The following is a 15,809-nucleotide window of genomic DNA, read 5'->3' as shown; positions in this document are numbered from 1 at the left end:
AAAAAATGTTTTGCCGCTGCCTCTCGGGCCTCCGTTGTTGCCTTGCCTGTTGATCTCGTCGCTGTACCTCCCTCGCTGCTTCCACCTGTTCCCATGGGAGGCGATCCCTTCCGGCCTGGATCTCCTCCCACGTCCAGGATCCTTTTCCATCCAGGATGTCCTCCCATGTCTAGTCCATCGGCCCACGCTGCTTGGTCCTTTGGTGGTGGGTGATTCTGTCACGGCTGTCTGAATGATCCGGCCAAAATGCAGCGTCTGTTTCGTTCCACATATTTATTCAACTGTGAAACTTAATGCAATACAAAAATAAACTGAAGGACAAAACAACAAACCGTGACGCAGGAGGAACAAGCACTACTCACAAAATATAATCACCCACAAAAACCAAATGGGACAAACATCAACTTAAATATGACCTCCAATTAGAGACAACGACAACCGGCGGCCTCTAATTGGAGATCATGCCAAACAAAAAACAACCTAGAAATACAAAACTAGAAACTAAACATAGAAATACAAAAACGGACAAACACCCCCTGTCACGCCCTGACCTACTCTACCATAGAAAATAACAACTTACTATGGTCAGGACGTGACACCATCCACCCCAACCAACCACCCTACTTTTGTTTTTGCCCTAAGTAACCATCTGTCTTATGTAACAATACCAAACTTAATGTCTTACTAATTTGAGTGTCCCGGATTTAAATCAAATCAAATCAAATTGTATTTGTCACATGCTCCGAATAGAACTGGTGTAGACCTTACTGTAAAATGCTTACTTACAAGCCCTTAACCTCTCTGGGACATCTGAGACGCTAGAGTCCACACTATCAACAGCCAGTGAAATAGCAAGGCGGCAAATTCAAAACAACAAAAATCTCATAATTCAAATTTCTCAAACATACAAGTATTATTCACCATTTTAAAGATAAGATTCTCCTTAATCCAACCACAGTGTCTGATTTCAAAAAGGCTTTACGGTGAAAGCATAAAATTAGATTATGTTAGGACAGCGCAGAGACAAGAAAAACCACACAGCCATTTTCCAAGCAAGGAGAGGCGTCACAAAAACCAGAAATACAGCTAAAATGAATCACTAACCTTTGATGATCTTCATCAGATGACACTCCCAGGACTCAATGTTACAAAATACATGTATGTTTAGCTTGATAAAGTTCATATTTATATCCATAAACCCCATTTTACATTGGCGCGTGATGTTCAGAAAATGTCTTCCCACCAAAACCTCCGGTGAATGAGCACATCAATTTACAAAAATACTCATCATAAACGCTGATAAAATGTACAATAGTTATTGAAAGAATTATAGATACACTTCTCCTTAATGCAACCGCTGTGTCAGATTTTAAAATAGCATTACGGCAAAAGCACATTTTTCAATATTCTGAGTACAGAGCTCAGCCATCAAAGCAAGCTGTACAGTTACTGGCCAAGTTCGGGAGTCAACTAAACTCAGAAATAGTATTATAAATCTTCCCTTACCTTTGCTGATCTTCGTCGGAATGCACTCCCAGGACTCCCACTTCCACAAGAAATGTTATTTTTGTTCGAAATACTCTATATTTATGTCCAAATACCTCCGTTTTATTCGCGCGTTCAGATCACTAATCCAAAGGCATAACGTGAGAGCGCAAAACCAGAGACGAAAAGTCAAATAGTTCCATTACCATTCATAGAAACATGTCAAACGATGTTTACAATCAATCCTTAGGGTCTTTTTAACATAAAACTTTGATAATATTCCAACCGGACAATAGCCTTTTCATTACAGAGGAAAAAGAAGGAGCGACACGCCAGTGTGCCTGCGCAGTAAACAACTCACTGGTCCCAGGCAGTCCACTGATTGACTGAGCTCCTATTCTCTGCCCAGTAACAGTAGACGCTTGAAACAAGTTTCTAAAGGCTGTTGACAGCCAATGGAAGCCTTAGGAAGTGCAAAATGACCCCACAAACACTGTAGTTTGAATAGGGATTAGACAGAAAAACTACAAGTCACTTCCTGGTTGGATTTTTTTCTTAGGTTTTTGCCTGCCATATGAGTTCTGTTATACTCACAGACATCATTCAAACAGTTTTAGAAACTTCAGAGTGCTTTCTATCCAAATATACTAATAATATGCATATCCTACCTTCTGTGCCCGAGAAGCAGGCAGTTTAATTTGGGCATGCCTTTCATCCGGACGTCAAAATTCTGCCCCCTATCCTAGAGAAGTTAACAAACAATGCAGTTTTAAGAAAATAGAGTTAGGAAAACATTTACTAAATAAACTAAAGTTAAAAAAAGTAACACAATAAAATAACAATAACGAGGCTATATACTGGAGGTACCGGTACTGAATCAATGTGCAAGGGTACAGGTTAGTTGAGGTAATTTGTACATGTAGGTAGGGGTAAAGTGACTATGCATAGATAATAAACAGTGAGTAGCAGCAGTGTAAAAACAAAGGGAGGCCATTTGATTAATTGTTCAACAGTCTAATGGCTTGGGGGTAGAAGCTGTTGAGGAGCATTTTGGACCTAGACTTGATGCTCCGGTACCGCTTGCTGTGCGGTAGCAGAGAGAACGGTCTGGGACTTGCGTGACTGGAGTCTTTGCCAACAATTTTTTGGGCCTTCCTCTGGCACCGCCTAGTATACAGGTCCTGGATTGCAGGAAGCTTGGCCCCAGCACTTCATGGCTACCGACGGGAGTGCTACGGGGCGGTAGTCATTTAGGCAGGTTACCCTCGCGTTCTTGGGCACAGGGAATAAGGTGGTCTGCTTGAAACATGTAGGTATTACATACTCAGTCAGGGAGAGGCTGAAATGTCAGTGAAGACACTTGTCAGTTGGTCTGCGCATGCTCTGAATACACGTCCTGGTTATCCGTCTGGCCCCGCGCCCTGAATGTTGACCTGTTTTAAGGTCTTGCTCATATCGGCTACCGAGAGCGTGATCACATAGTTGTCCGGAACAGCTGGTGCTCTCATGCATTCTTCAGTTTTGCTTGCCTCGAAGCGAGCATAAAGGTATTTAGCCAGTCTGGTAGGCTCAAGTCACTGGGAAGCTTGCGGCTGAATTTCCCTTTGCTAAACGTTATATAGTACATGTGGTGGTGTGTGTGTCTATTTGTCAATAACAGCTTGTGTGTGATGTCTAATATTAAGGAAGTCTCGAGGTATTGCTCACCTGAGGTAGAGTACCTCATGATAAGCTGTAGACCACACTACCTACCAAGAGAGTTTGCATCTATATTTTCCATAGCTGTCTATGAGACCAGGCTGTTGAGCCTGCTGGGAGGTAGAAAAAAGACTAGTTGACCACCACCACTGTAAAAACCCTTTCAAACAGAGAAGATCAGATCTCACTCAGGGAATTTGATGTATTGAGTTGTGTGCTCATCAACAAATAATGATGAGTACTTCTTTACAGCAGCGGATATGCATATATGCATAAATGCAGACACTTTTTTCTGTCATGTAATTCCTTAGGCCACAGTTGTAAGTGTCAACATGTTTTTTCAGTTCATTCTTTTTTAAGGGCACTTCACTAATTCTAAAGCTCTGGTCCTAAGCCAGAAATTGAATCTAAAAGGCTTTTATCAGATCATGTATCAAAGAGCAGACAGTGTGAGACAAACTTGCTTCTTGTCAGGCAACAGAGTTGAATTCCCGCGCCAGCACTGGCGTAGCACACACCCCCGAGCCCAGGGGGTCGGGCCCCCCAGATAGCATAGCATATGAAAGAAATGTTTAGAATTACAGGAAAATAGTTTTAAAACTGCAACATTTTCTCTCAACCTCATGGCAAAATGTGTAGAATAGCAGGAAATTAGCTCAGAGATTCTTGAAAGTTGGGACAACCCTTGTCCATCGGAAACTTTCTTTTTATGGTAAAAAAATTAAGGATTTTGTTGCATAATTATTTTGCTTAAAATTGACATTTAGTGGAATTTTATAAGGGAAAAGATGTGTTTGGTGATTTTTCTAAATACTTTCAATATTATTAATTTCCATGTCGGCTCTATGCTTGGAAATTCCCTTGTTTGGAGCAAAGGATCACAATTATAAACTCTCCCAAAAAGTAAAAAAAAATCTAGAAACTGCCAATAATGGATATTAACAAAAAAATGTTGTTTCTTGCAGTGACTTTAAATAGTTTTTCTTCGCAAAACTGTGATTCCTAAAAAAAAAAAAACGGAGATTTGGATAACTCCATCAGGTTTGTCTATAATCCTAAATTAATCAGGAATGAGCAGGGTCAGCTATACCATGACCCCTTATTCATGTCTTCATTACATATAGTGCAATAAGACACTCATGGTCTATAAAGTTCTCTATTTTTTATCAATTTAAACATACAATATTCGAACCACCATTGTCACAATCATAACAGCATGATCATTACAAAGTTGCACCTCGTCCTTGGGATAATACAAGGCCACTGTTTCAGTATGATATATTGGATAAAGTAATAAAGACAGACACCAATGTCTAGTTCAATAGCCTTGTTCATGCATTGTACAAATCCCTACACGCGGAGTCCGGGGAACAGTCCGGCTAGTCGATTACCTATCAACTAGACTCCGTAACATCATCCTTTTCAATAGAAAGTGCAAACATAACAGCATAACATTAAATTCTTAACAATCAAGTCATAACAATTAAAAACGCATGACATTTTCTTTTTACTTCAGTTGTCATCTTCCTTTCTTTTTAAATGTTTTTTTTTTTTTTTTAAATAAACAGGAGGACAAGTTAACACAGTCTCTTGCTTACAGAGTAAGCCTGTCCGGTGGCTTGCACAGCCGACCCACCCGTGAGTAAGTATGGGCTCTGACAGGGGTAGGATTAGGGCCACGAGCTGGAGAGCTTGGTGGGGTAGAAGCCTCACCTTCAGTTGGCTCATGTCTCAATTCTGCACCTCTTACCCTTAGGCCTGGACTGTGATCCAGCTCATCTAGGTGAGTGTATGGCGTGTTCTGGTTTGTCTGCTCTGCTACGCGCAGATCCACCCGATTGCGACGATAGAGGGAGCCACCAACATCCACCAGGTAAGAGCGTGGTGCAACTCTCTGTAGGCACGTGCCCAGCCTCCAAAGTCCTGTGTGGTCTCCCGGCAGCGGTTTCATCCTTATCGTTTCACCCACCTCCAGCTCTGGTAGGTCTCGAGCAGTCCGGTCGTAGAAGCACTTAGCGAGCTGCTTTCTGTGACGCAGTTTGTCCGTGACGCCAACCATGACGCAGGGCTCAAGTAGCTTGTTAGCTACGGGGATGGCAGTCTTCAGACGTCTGGACAGAAGGCGTTGTGCTGGGCTGCTGTCCATGTTTTCGGTGGGTGTGTTCCTCCACTGTAAGATCGCTTTCCATGGGTCGTTGCTGTCGCGCGCGGCCCTGCTTAACAGGTTTTTTGCAATCTTGACAGCTGACTCTGCCTTGCCATTTGCTTTTGGGTGTCTTGGAGAGGAGGTCACGTGGTCAAACTCCCATTCTGAGGCGAAACGCTTGAACTGTGCAGTGAATTGTGGGCCATTGTCCGTGATTACCTTGTCAGGCTGACCTTGCCTGGCAAACTGCGCCTTGCAGCGCTTTATGACCGTTTCTGCAGACAAGTCAGGGAGCAGTTCAATTTCCCAAAAGTCAGAGTAGTGATCAACAATGAGAAGATAGTCCTTTTGTCTATGGCTGAATAAGTCCATGCTGACGATTTGCCAGGCCCTTGTGGGTAGTTCGTGTGACATCATGGTTTCCTTTTGCTGTTCATGAGCGTACTCGTTGCACGTGGTACAGTTGCTGACAAAGTCTTTAATTTCTGCTTGCATGTTTGGCCAGTATAATGTTTCACGAGCCTGGCGGTAGCATGCGTCACCTCCAACGTGACTGGAGTGTATGCGGGTAAGCATCTCTGGACGTAGTGATTTGGGAATAATGACCTTCTGACCTCTGAACAAGACGCCATTTTGCACGCTGATCTCATCTCGAAAGGTCCAGTATTCTCTCACTGTGAAAGGTGTCTCCTCTTTCAGGTATGGCCAACCTGCGAGAGCCATGGACTTCAGTGATTGTAGGTGTTCGTCCTTGTCAGTGTGTTGCCTGATCTGGGCTAGGCGGTGATCTGTGACGTTTAAGTAGTCTGCCTGATTGATCTGTTGAACATCTTGTTGTTCCTGCTGTAGCGAACAGATGGCCTGCCGCTGATAGGCAGTGCCTCTGCCTGTACATTGTGCCGTTGCCCTGCTCAGTGTGTCGCTGATGTACATCTCTGGTCCTGGCTTGTAAATGACCTTCAGGCTGTAGTTTTGCAGAGTCGGGAGCATGCTTTGAAGCCTCTTGGGCGCGTTGAGGAGAGGTTTACTGAATATGGCAATGAGTGGTTTGTGGTCAGTTTCAGCGGTGACCAGCTCTCGACCATATAAGTAGTGATGGAATCGCTGGCAGGAGAAGACGATGCTGAGGCACTCTTTCTCAATTTGTGCATAGTTCTGTTCGGTGGGGGTGAGCGCTCTCGAGGCAAACGCAACGGGTTGGCCTTCCTGCATAAGGCAGCATCCAAGTCCCCTTTGGCTGGAGTCACTCTGGATTGTGACAGGCTTCGTGACGTCGTAGTAGCGCAACACTGGCATGGATGAAGCCAGAGATTTCATCTCCTGCACCGCGGCCTCGTGCTTGGGTAGCCAGTGCCATGGTGTGTCTTTGTCCAGCAACCGGCGCAGAGGCTCACAGACTGCTGATAGGTGTGGCATGAACTTTGCAAGATAGTTTGCAAAACCGATGAGACGCTGTACGCCTTTTGCATCAGATGGGTTTGGCATGTCGAGGATCGCTCGGACCTTGTCTGGGTCCGGCTTCAGGCCTTTTGCTGAAAGAATGTGGCCATGGAAGTGAACGTCTTTCACCTTGAACTGTAGCTTCTTCAGGCCAAGACGAAGCTTAACTGATCGACAGCGCTCCATCAGTGCCAGGAGCTTCACATCGTGGTCGCGTTCTGCTTCATCGTCTGTTTCACCACAGCCTACGATCAGGACATCATCGGCGATGGGTTCAATGCCCTTGAGCCCAGCCAGTAACTCGTGCTGCTTGCGTTGGTATATCTCAGGTGCCACTGAGACACCAAACGGGAGCTTGAGCCAGCGTTTCCGACCCCAGGGGGTCCAGAAGGTAGTCATGAAGCTGCTTTCTTCGTCCAGCTTGCATTGAAGGAATGCATCTCGGGCATCCACCAAGGTGAAAATCCTGGCCTTGGGAAGCTTGTAGAGGACATCCTCTAGTGTCGGCATGATGTAGTGGGATCGTTTCAGTGCTTGGTTCAGATGCTTTGGGTCGATGCAGACCCTCAGCTTCTCTGGTTTTTTCACTATGACCATATTGCTGATCTAGTCAGTTGGTTCGGTCACAGATGTCATGTGGCCATCGGCCTCATACTTGTCCAGCTGGGCCTTCACAGCCACTTTCATTGCAATGGGCACATTGCGAGGAGCACACTGGACTGGAGTGATGCTCTCATCCACTTCAAAGTGTACCTCCCCAGGCACTGATTCAACGGGCATGTTGAATACATCGTCATATCTGCTGAGTAGTTGTTCTTTGGACAGGGGTCCATGCTGGACATGATCCACAACGTGCAGGTCATTTGGTACAGTGAACTGCATCAGTCCCAGGCGTTCGCATGTAGAGCCTGAGAGGAGAGGATGTTGGCTGGTTTTCACAATCTCAAACTCCAGCTTGTGTTTGCGTCCCCGAATAAGACATTCGGTCTCAAAGGTGCCCATAGAGCTCATTAGCTCTCCTGAGTACAGCTTTAGTCTAGTGTCGCTGGGCAATAGATGTGTGTCAGGTGCCAGATTGATTTTGTCTTTGTAGCTCATTACATTGCATGTAGCACCGGAATCCAGTTGACATTGTTGTTGCTTGTTGTGTAATCGTAGTGTCACAAACCATTTCTTCCCTCTTGAGTGTACAGCCCCAATGGATTCATGCATGTAAATGTCACTTTCACTGTTCAGCTCTGAACATGGAGTGATGTCATCAACACAGTGAATCTTGCCCTCACTCACCCTTCTTTTGCTTTTGAGACACACTTTTGCAAAGTGATTATTAGTTCCACAAGCTCTGCATGGTTTTCCATAGGCAGGGCAGTGCTCTTTGCCACGTGTGTGCGTATTCCCACAGTATTTACATGCTACTGGGCTCTCTGTGTTCACCGTTCGTGGTGAATTACTCTGCCTCGATTGGTTTTGCCTGAATGTCTGCCTAGCAACAGCGTGAACAGTATCAACGTTGGAGCGTGGTGTTTCGATTTCCATTGCTCTCATTCTCATGTCAGTGACTTCGGCAGTGCGGCACATTTCGATGGCAGTTACTAATGTTAAGTCCCTCTCTCTCAGTAGACGCCGGCGTGTATCATCATTTGCAATTCCCAGTACTATTTTGTCACGAATCAATTCATCTTTCAATCCCCCGTATTCACAAGTGGCGGATTTTTCTCTCAAACGGGTTACAAAGTTGTGTACTGACTCACCCTCTTCCTGTTTGCAGCTTCCGAAAACCAACCGCTCGTAAATTACGTTTCTGGCGGGTTTGAAGTAATTCTCCAATGCATCCAATATAGCCTTTGCATCACACTGTTGTCGCGCTGTGAGGGTGAGATTGTGCCGGTAGATATGCCTGCATTCGCTGCCCATTAAACTCCTCAGAGTTGCTGCTTGTACCTCGTTGGGTTTCTCATGTAGACCGGTCGCCAGCGCATAGTCCTCGAATTCATCCCTAAAATTGTCCCAATTAGTATTCCAGTCCCCTGTGAGAACCATGGGATTTGGTGGCGGAATGTTCGCTGCCATAGCGATGGAATAGGAGATTTCTTTGCCTTCAGTCATCGAGGTAGGTAGTGATGCTAGCTAACCAGCTAACAACTAGTTGATCAGTGTTGTGAGTAGGAATCGGCGTGTGTTCGCATATGGAACGTAACCGCGCCTATACTGTACTTAGTTACAAAAATAACAAACGTGTGGTTTTCGAGCCACTTCTGATACCATGTTTCAGTATGATATATTGGATAAAGTAATAAAGACAGACACCAATGTCTAGTTCAATAGCCTTGTTCATGCATTGTACAAATCCCTACACGCGGAGTCCGGGGAACAGTCCGGCTAGTCGATTACCTATCAACTAGACTCCGTAACAGCCACTCTAAATATGCAGTTTTGTCTCACAACACCATGTCACAGATGTCTCAAGTTTTGAGGGAGTGTGCAGTTGGCATGCTGACTGCAGGAATATCCACCAGAGCTGTTGCCAGAGAATTTAATGTTAATGTCTCTACCATAAGCCTCCTCCAACGTCATTTTAGAGAATTTGGCCGTATGTCCAACCGGCTTCACAACTGCAGACCACATGTAACCACGCTGGTCCAGGACTTCCAAATCCGGCTTCATCACCTGCGGGATCGTCTGAGACCAACCACCTGGACAGCTGATGAAACTGTGGGTTTGCAGAACCAAAGAATTTATGCAGAAACTATCAGAAAGCGTCTCAGAAAAGTCATCTGCATGCTCATCATCCTCACCAGGGTCTTGACCTGACTGTAGTTCGGAGTCGTAACCGACTTCAGTGGGCATATGCTCTCCTTCGATGGCCACTGGTTTCAGTTGTACCGGGCAGATGGCGTCGTGTGGGCGAGTGGTTTGCTGATGTCAACGTTGTGAACAGAGTGCCCCATGGTGGCGGTGGGGTTATGGTATGGGCAGGGATAATCTACAGACAACAAACACCCCATGTTGCAAGGATCTGTACACAATTCCTGGAAGCTGAAAATGTCCCAGTTCTTCCATGGTGGGTATTCACCATACATGTCACCCAATGATTATCTTTGGGATGCTCTTGATCGATGTGTAAAACAGCATGTTTCAGTTTCCGCCAATATCCAGCAACTTCACACAGCCATTGAAGAGGAGTGGGACAACATTCCACAGGCCACAATCAACAGCCTGATCAACTCTATGCGAAGGAGATGTGTCTTGCTGCATGAGGCAAATGGTGGTCACACCAAATACTGACTGGTTTTCTGATCCATGCCCCTACAGTTGAAGTCGGAAGTCTACATACACCTTAGACAAATACATTTAAACTCAGTTTTTCACAATTTCTGACATTTAATCCGAGTACAAATTCACTGTCTTATGTCAGTTAGGATCGCCACTTTATTTTAAGAATGTGAAATGTCAGAATAATAGTAGACAGAATGATTTATTTCAGCTTTTATTTCTTTCATCACATTCCCAGTTGGTCAGAAGTTTACATACACTCAATTAGTATTTGGTAGCATTGCCTTTAAATTGTTTAACTTGGGGCAAACTTTTCGGGTAGCCTTCCATAAGCTTCCCACAATAAGTTGGGTGAATTTTGGCAAATTCCTCCTGACAGAGCTGGTGTAACTGAGTCAGGTTTGTAGACCTCTTTGCTCGCACACGCTTTTTCAGTTCTGCCCACAAATTTTCTCTAAGGTTGAGGTCAGGGCTTTGTGATGGCCACTCCAATACCTTGACTTTGTTGTCCTTAAGCCATTTTGCCACAACTTTGGAAGTATGCTTGGGGTCATTGTCCATTTGGAAGACCCATTTGCGATCAAGCTTTAACGTCCTGACTGATGTCTTGCGATGTTGCTTCAATATATGCACATAATTTTACTTCCTCATGATGCCATCTATTTTGTGAAGTGCACCAGTCCCTCCTGCAGCAAAGCACCCCCACAACATGATGCTGCCACCTCCGTCCTTCACGGTTGGGATGGTGTTCTTCGGCTTGCAAGCCTCCCCCTTTTTCCTCCAAACATAACGATATTCACGTCCTGACCAGTATAGGGGTTATTGGTTATGGTAGTTTAGTCAGGACGTGGCAGAGGGTATTTGTTTTATATGGTTCGGGGGTTATGTGTATGTAGAGGGGTATTGTATTTATGTGTTCCGGGGTTTTTGGTGTATGTTCTTGTTTTGGATTTCTAGGTTTTCTAGGTTTTGTATTTCTTTGTTGGCCTGGTGTGGCTCTCAATCAGGAACAGCTGTACATCGTTGTTCCTGATTGGGAGTCATACTTAGGGAGCTTGTTTTCACCTGTTTCTTGGTGGGTAGTTGTATTTTGCACTGCTGTTGTTATAGCCTGTGAAACTGTCGGTCTGTCGTTCTTTGTTTATTGTTTTCGTGTTCACTTTAATTAAAATAAATAATGATGAGCACGCAACCCGCTGCGCCTTGGTCTCCTTCTATCTTCAACGACGATCGTTACAGAACTACCCACCACAAGATGACCAAGCAGCGGGGATTTGAGCACCGGCCTGAAGGTTGGACCTGGCTGAAGGAACGGCAATATTGGGAGGACAAGTTACGGGAGCTACGGAAGCCTGAGAGGCACTTCCAATAATTTTTTTGGGGGGGGCACACGGGTAGTTTGGCGGGGCCAGGATTAAGCCCCAAGCCAACTCCCCGTGCTTATAGGAACCAGCCTGTCATTAGTCAGGTCCCGTGCTATGGGGTGATACGCATGGCGTTGAGGCCGAGTATTCACAGGCCGGTGTGCGAGGTGCCAGCGCCACGCATTTGCCAGGGAGAAGTGGGCATCCGGCCGGTATGGGCGGTGCCAGTCCTGTGCTCGAGACCGCCAGTGCGCCTCTCCAGTCCAGTATGTCCTGTTCCCGCTCCTCGCACTAGCCATGAGGTGTGTGTCTCCAGTCTGGCACATCCCAAGCCAGCACCACGCACCAGGCCTCCAGTGCGTCAGCTCAGTCCAACTCAGCCTGTTCCCGCTCCCCGCACTAGCCCTGAGGTGCGTGTCCCCAAACTGGCACATCCAGTACCAGCACCACGCATCAGGCTTCCAGTGCGTCAGCCCAGTCCAACTCGGCCGGTTCCTGCTCCCCGCACTAGCCCTGAGGTGCGTGTCCCCAAACTGGCGCATCCAGTACCAGCACCACGCATCAGGCTTCCAGTGCGTCAGCCCAGTCCCGAGTGTCCGGCAACAATACCTCGTCCAGAGTGTCCGGCAACAGTACCTCGTCCAGAGTGTCCGGCAACAGTACCTCGTCCAGAGTGTCCGGCAACAGTACCTCGTCCAGAGTGTCCGGCAACAGTACCTCGTCCAGAGTGTCCGGCAACAGTACCTCGTCCAGAGTGTCCGGCAACAGTACCTCGTCCAGAGTGTCCGGCAACAGTACCTCGTCCAGAGTGTCCGGCAACAGTGTCTTGTCCGGCAACAGTGTCTAGTCCGGCACCGAGTGAGACGGCCTACTGTCCGGCACCGAGTGAGTCTGCCTACTGTCCGGCACCGAGTGAGTCTGCCTACTGTCCGGCACCGAGTGAGTCTGCCTACAGTCCGGCACCGAGTGAGTCTGCCTACAGTCCGGCACCGAGTGAGTCACCCTACAGTCCAGGGTCATCAGTGAATGGCCTCAGGCAGAGGATTTTAGTGGGGGTGGATGGGTCAGGTAGGGGACTGAGGCCTGAGCCGGAGCCACCTCCATTGTAGGAGGTTTGGGGAGGGGGGGTGTAGCACAGGAGCCGTCGGTGACGGCAGCCACCCTCCCTTCCCTCCCTTTAGTTAGGGGTTTATTTTTGGGGGTTTTGTTGTGAGGTGCATCCGGGTTCTGCACCTTTGGGGGGGGGGGGGGGGGTACTGTCACGTCCTGACCAGTATAGGGGTTATTGGTTCTGGTAGTTTGTTCAGGACGTGGCAGAGGGTATTTGTTTTATATGGTTCGGGGGTTATGTGTATGTAGAGGGGTATTGTATTTATGTGTTCCGGTGGTTTTGGTGTATTGTCTTGTTTTGGGTTTCTAGGTTTTCTAGGTTTTGTATTTCTTTGTTGGCCTGGTGTGGCTCTCAATCAGGAACAGCTGTACATTGTTGTTCCTGATTGGGAGTCATACTTAGGGAGCTTGTTTTCACCTGTCTCTTGGTGGGTAGTTGTATTTTGCACTGCTGTTATTATAGCCTGTGAAACTGTCGGTCTGTCGTTCTTTGTTTATTGTTTTTGTGTTCACTTTAATTAAAATAAATAATGATGAGCACGCAACCCGCTGCGCCTTGGTCCCCTTCTATCTTCAACGACGACCGTTACAACGATGGTGAATATGGCCAAACAGTTCTATTTTTGTTTCATCAGACCAGAGGACATTTCTCCAAAAAGTACGATCTTTGGCCCCATGTGCAGTTGCAAACCGTAGTCTGGCATATTTATGGCGGTTTTGGAGCAGTGGCTTCTTCCTTGCTGAGCGGCCTTTCAGGTTATGTGTATATAGGACTCGTTTTACTGTGGATATAGATACTTTTGTACCTGTTTCCTCCAGCATCTTCACAAGGTACTTTGCTGTTGTTCTGGGATTGATTTGCACTTTTTGCACCAAAGTACGTTCATCTCTAGGAGACAGAATGTGTCTCCTTCCTGAGCGGTATGACGGCTGCGTGGTCCCATGGTGTTTATACTTGCGTACTATTGTTTGTACTGATAAACGTGGTACCTTCAGATGTTTGGAAATTGCTCCCAAGGACAAACCAGACTTGTGGAGGTCTACAATTTTTTTTCTGAGGTCTTGGCTGATTTCTTTTGATTTTTCCATGATGTCAAGTAAAGAGGCACTGAGTTTGAAGGTATGCCTTGAAATACATCAACAGGTACACCTCCAATTGACTCAAATGATGTCAATTAGCCTATCAGAAGCTTCTAAAGCCATGACATCATTTTCTGGAATTTAAGCTGTTTAAAGGCACAGTCAACTTAGTGTATGTAAACTTCTGACCCACTGGAATTGTGATACAGTGAATTATAAGTGAAATAATCTGTCTGTAAACAATTGTTGGAAAAATTACTTGTGTCATGCACGAAGAAGATGTCCTAACTGACTTGCCAAAACTATAGTTTGTTAACAAGACATTTGTGGAGTGGTTGAAAAACTAGTTTTAATGACTCCAACCTAAGTGCATGTAAACTTCCGACTTCAACTGTACCTTTTTTTAAGGTATTTGTGACCAACAGAGGCATATCTGTATTCCCAGTCATGTGAAATCCATAGATTAAGGCCTAATTTATTTATTTCAACTGACTGATTTCCTTATGAACTGTAACTTTCAAATCTTGTTTTGAGTTTGCAAGAAAGGCATTTCACTGCACTTGTGACATTGAAACTTGATGCTGTGTTTATATTTTTGTTCAGTGTATATATTAAGATATATTTTTGTGTTTTTTTTTTTTAGATTGTCCCGTCTTTCAAAAATCTCTGAATGTCACGCCCTGATCTATTTTACCTGTCCTTGTGATTGTCTCCACCCCCTACAGGTGTCACTTATTCTCCCCAGTGTATTTATCCCTGTGTTTCCTGTCTCTCTGTGCCAGTTTGCCTTGTCTGTTAGTCAAGTCAACCAGTGTATTTTTCCTGTACTCCTTTTGCTATTCTCTTTTTGTTAGTCTTCCTGGTTTTGACCACTGCCTGACTCTGTACTACCTTCCCACCTGCCTGATCATCCTGCCTGCCCTGACCTTGATTCTGCCTGCCCTTCGGTACCTTTTGGACTCTGAGCTTGTTTTGACCCTTTTGCCTGTCCGCGACCACTCTCTTGCCTTACCCTATTGGATTAATACATATTGTAAGACTCCAACCATCTGCCTTCTGTGTCTGCATCTTGGTCTCGCCTTGTGTCAAGGTCCTGAGCTCTAAAACAGGAACATTTTCTCTCAGCCTCATGGCAAAATGTGTAAAACCGTATGAGATTCGCTATAAATACTGCACATTTTTCTTTCTGCCCCATGGAATAAAAAATGTATCCTCAAGTAAAGGGGGGGGGGCTTACTCTAACCTTTCGGGGGCACGCGAAACTGCACTGCACTACTCCGCCCCAGCTAATACCAAAGTTATTTTGGAAACATCACTCTAATGCAAACATAGGCAAGGTTCTCACTTCTCACCAAAATTATATTTTTACGATAGTGAGGGCCATAAATGATAAGGAAACCATTTCTGTTTAGTCCTGTTTTACTAAGATATTGTGGCATACAATAACTGTATTATATGTGATATTGGGCTCTTTTGCCAAATGACTCAGCCCTGCAAGTTATGTCTGTCACAAGCATTTTATGTTTTTCCTGGCAATGATGTAGGTGTAGGATCTTAATTTGATCACTCTTTTGTTGCTGAGACTCTTCCTGCACCCTAGGAAATGCAAAGGAGTTTTGTGATTTGCATAAATTCACTGAAAGCCCACTCTAACACACATATTAACAGCATTGCACTTTTCATGTAGTTGACGTTTGGCCAGCTAATAGCCTAACCATCGATCAAGCAACATTATGGACTAACCATTCAAATCCTGTTGCTGCAGGATTATTTTGCTGTGACAATATAGGTCAAATTAAGATCCTACATATGTAGTGCTAGAGAGCATGATTCCCAGTATGCAGTAATGCCAAGTCTCATAGATTTGGCACAAGACACAGAATGGTTGCCTTATTTGCAGTGACACATTTCACTGTAGTGTGTACAGTGGCTCAGTCAGGATCACAACCATGCTTAAAGATGAGAACAGGTACAGTATATAGTTTGCAGGAATAAATCACTTAAAGATTTAGTCCGATTCTTGTCTACGTTTGCTGTTTATTTGTTTGTATTGTAATGGCCATCTGTCATGTGTACCTGCTTGTGTCTCATCTAGCTCGGGGACGCCTCTCCATGCCACAGTGTCAGTGTGAGCCACAGCCACACCCTGGGGTTCCGAGGGACCAGGAGTGGGCCAGAGACGGCAGAGGACCAGCCAGCCAGCAGGGAGGGCA

Source organism: Salmo trutta, chromosome 15 (genome assembly GCF_901001165.1).
Source record: "Salmo trutta chromosome 15, fSalTru1.1, whole genome shotgun sequence".
NCBI lineage: Eukaryota > Metazoa > Chordata > Actinopteri > Salmoniformes > Salmonidae > Salmo > Salmo trutta.
Note: the sequence above shows the minus strand (reverse complement) of the source record.